Source organism: Carlito syrichta, unplaced genomic scaffold, assembly GCF_000164805.1.
Source record: "Carlito syrichta isolate Samal-C Ts95f unplaced genomic scaffold, Tarsius_syrichta-2.0.1 Scaffold309202, whole genome shotgun sequence".
NCBI classification, from domain to species: Eukaryota; Metazoa; Chordata; class Mammalia; order Primates; family Tarsiidae; genus Carlito; species Carlito syrichta.
Window position 1 is genome coordinate 559,041 of NW_007253298.1, and position 3,961 is coordinate 563,001.

The following is a 3,961-nucleotide window of genomic DNA, read 5'->3' on the forward strand; positions in this document are numbered from 1 at the left end:
GCCCAGTCCAAAGTTCACAGTGGGCTACCTGCAAGTAACCCAGCCTCATTCTTTCAACAAGATGGCTGTCTTCTAAAACTATATTCTACAATTTACACCTTCAGTAAACCCTAAAATCATGACCCAGAAGCCTGTGACCAATACTAAGGCTGTTAGATGTGGCACGAGTTTGAATTATAAGTTGTGTGAAAGCCAAAACTGCAGTTTGCGGAAGAATGGGAGCAATGAGCTTCCAAAGTTAGCTTGTTTTTATCCCGGTCTCAGAGTTTTTATGTTTTGAGCTCACAGGAGCTTAATCTGGTTAGTGCTGAGTAGAAAGGGGGAGGAAATGGGGTCAATAACTTCTGAACGCATCCTAGTGGTCTTGGGGTCAATGGCCCTTCCTGATCCCTAACACTCAGTGGGCCTCCGTGGCCGGCTCCCAACATCTCCCCCTTTTTTATTTTTTAGCACGAAACCATGAAACTCCATATTGCTCTTCTTTAGCACTCTGAAGATGATTGGGAATAAACACAGCAACAAAAGAATCACTGCTCCGCAAATTCCCACATTGAGAGTATAGATATTAATGATTTTTGATTAGCAAATGATGCCTAAATTTCTTGATGTAATTTAGTAAGGTCTGTATTCAGATCTGAATGGTTCCAAATTCCAAGTTACTTTGTCCCAAGTATGAACAGATTTAAACTCAGAGTGACATTGGAGAGCCAATTTCTTTTTTAAGGTCACAAGTTCTTGCCCTACAGCTAAAACTCCTTCCTCCAAAGCAGTAGGCTTACTTTCCAACTTCTGGTCTATGATTTCCTGAATAGCTATTGCAATAGAAATGTTTTTAGACAGCCGATCAGCAAACGTAGTTGTATGAACTTTCCTAGATAATACTACAGCTCAAAAGTAGCTATTAAAGCTGTAACCCCTAAAATTAAAAGTAGCCAAAAATCTTTTCTTTCTAAAAGAGCATTAGCCTCATACAATATCTGTAAACCATATGCATCATACCAACGAGATGACAATTATACAAGAATCATCAAATAAGATGGCTGCTCAAGAATAACAAAACCTTCGTAAAAGGCATTAAACAATTAGTTAAAAATACACCCAGTACAAGACACCTTATAAACATTGCTATTATACTCAATTTTAACCACTTAGTACTTATTTCATACTAAAAACACATAAGAGAACTGCAAACATCCCTAATGTGGTACTGCTGAGTTTGTCCAATAGGCCTAGACAGGCTGACTGGTTGAAGGGCTGTGAGGGCTCTCCACAAATGAGGTTAAATGGCTTGTCTGGTACCCATTCATTGGAGCGCCTTCTAGTTGCAACAAGTGTAGAGCCATTAAAACCCCAGTCACTAATATATAGTCTTTCACCAGGTACAGTATAGTCCACCTTAGAGTTATAAGCACAGTCTCTCCATTTCAGGAAGCCAGTATCTCGTTGAATGAGTGACCAGTCCTTTTCCATATCGTTGAAGGGGCAAGCAGGTATGCTGAGAGGTGGTGTTCATTAAACACAATTGAACAGTTAGGGTCACAGCTGTGATTGAGCAAAGACATACTAGGATACAGGCCAACACCCACTTCCTGCACCTCTGCAGTACAGATGGTGAAAGAGTTGCAGATCACCTTGTCCTGGGTTTGGCATCAGATACAGTCACACTTAAAGCAGTATTTGTCCCTCAGCTGCTTCCGGCGCTCCTCACTGGTCGTCAGTATATCTAGGTAGCAGATGGTGAGATCTTCTCCCACCTCGATGTCTCGAACTGCATGCAGTAAGTTTGTCTTATGTTTTTGGTCCTGCATTCTTTTCTCCTCCCAGTTGTTAAAGACTTTAAAGGCTGTGCTCAATAGTTATAGTTGAGGGGTTTGTGGGACCTTTTCTAATTTTTGGAGTTTGTACCAGTGCTGACTGAGAGATAAAATACATCCAAAAGAACTTGTCCTTCCAGTCTAATCTGCTTATTAACACCTATTTTGTAGTTAGCTAACAGGATTCACTTATATGATTCCTTTACTTCCGTCTGGGAAAGTTGAACTTGAGATAAATTTATCATAAGAAGACAACAAAGAAGAATTTTTAACATCCTTTTGTCCAAGCCACCCCCTTGAGAAGGGGTGTGAGAAATCTGGAGGTTGGGGTTAGGTGCCGTGGTCTTTGGCACCCACCCCTTCTCCAAAGGTAAAAGAGAAAGACTGGAGGCTGGGGTCAGGTGCCGTGGCCCTCGGCACCTGCCCCTTCTCCAAAGGTAAAAGAGAAAGACTGAAAGTCAGAGCTAGGCACCACAGCCGTAGATGCCTGCCCTTCCTTCCCAGATAAAGGCGAAAGGACTCACAGAACAGATTACAAAAAACAAGAGTAGTAGGGAAGGCAGGAATTGGAGTTATAGGAGGAATAGGAGAGGACAAAGGAAGTGAAAACCCTTATTTTGTTTGCATTTTTCTCCAGCCTATTCCTTTGATTCAACAGGATTCATGCCCCCCGTCTCAGTCTTTGGGTTAGCAGGGGCATTTCGAATGAATCGATCAGGAATCCAAACAGGAGTTGATGCATCCTGTGGAAATATGCAAGCATATTCTCTCCCACTGGTTAGTAATATATCAGGCCCTCTCCATTGGCCTGTGAGAAGATCCTTCCATTTTACCATAGGTTTAACATTTCCTTCTGGTGAAACTCCAAATAATTTTACGTGTAGAGCCTTGAAATGTCTCAATTATAAAACATATTACAATTAAAACATTTTTTAAATGTACAAATACAAACTGGTACTTTATACAAGAATTCTCTATAAAATTTACCAATCAATGTAAAAAATAATTTGCTTCGACTGAATGAATATAAGTCATGTCCAGTTTATGTCATTTTGTAGAATTATTTTTGCTTTGTTGGAGACTTTTCTCTTCACCAGTCCTGACTTCTTCTTGATTCTCTGGACTGTTCAGAGTATCTGCTAGATTTTTCCCATCGCCTCTTGGCACCATTCTGATACCTATATCATCGCTTCTAGAGCCTGAATGTTTCCTATTCGTTTCCCTTGACTTGGATCTATCTTTTCTTCTAAAATTTTCATTGTCCTTATTTCGGTGTCTGTGCTTCTCATTTTCAGAAAAAGAATTCCTTCTCTCTGCTCTCTTCTTTTTGGGATCACCATGCTTATTTTCCAAATCTATGTGCACTTCTTGGTCTCTGTCATTCACAACTCTACAGTAATTATTTCATTTGGAAGGAACACCTCTATCTGATGTGTATTTTGTGATAGGATCTCTCCAATTTGAATCACTTAAATTCTGATCTCTGTATTTTTCTAACCTCTTTCTTTCTCAGTCCTTGTCTCCTCGTGCCTCTGTTCTGGTCTTCTTTCTTTTTGTCTCCTATCATGTGTTTGATTCCTGATCAACTTATCTACTTCTTTACTTCTGGTCTTCCCTTGTCCCTTTTTCTTAAGTCTTTAGCTGAGGCAGAGATATGACTACTGGTAGAAGAAGACTCGTTGTCACTGGAAGATTCTGAACTGCTATCACTGCTGTAAGAATCAGAGTCAGAGAAGTCAGACTCTGAAGAGGAGGATGCCAAAGAGGAAGAGGATGGGGAGGATTTATTTTGCTCAACATCTGGTTTCTGTGCCACGATGACCTTTGGTGTATTTTTGAGATGCTCACATAATTCATCTGTTAACCCTCCAAGACCTATAGAGGTAAAGAAGGTGATGGCAAACCGAGTGTTTCTTGGATTATCTTGGGGTAATAATCCTTCAAAGAATGACTGGAGGGTTTCATCCTTTAATCTTACATTAAGTTTAGGAAGACCCATGTATTCACACAGTTCCTGAAAAAGTATTTTAACAAAAATTCTACTGGATGATGTGGTGGTTTCTTCACTCAGTTTTATACATTCCAGAACACTCCATGTAAGTGAATCAGTGTATAAAAGGTGAGCAAACATCTTAGCAACATTTCTC

General features: G+C 40.1%; 1 protein-coding gene and 1 pseudogene across 3 annotated transcripts in view; both read right to left on the minus strand.

The window, feature by feature from the left end:
- Positions 1 to 3,961, minus strand: part of FSTL5 (follistatin like 5) — a 600,815-nt gene that overhangs the window by 129,181 nt on the left and 467,673 nt on the right. The gene's annotated exons all lie outside the window — the stretch shown is intronic.
- LOC103269388 overlaps positions 2,875 to 3,961 on the minus strand; it is a 4,077-nt pseudogene continuing 2,990 nt past the window's right edge. Inside the window, exon 2 of the transcript XR_002482470.1 lies at positions 2,875 to 3,961. This exon is cut by the window's right edge and continues 1,494 nt beyond it. The product of XR_002482470.1 is annotated as a pre-mRNA-splicing factor CWC22 homolog pseudogene (transcript).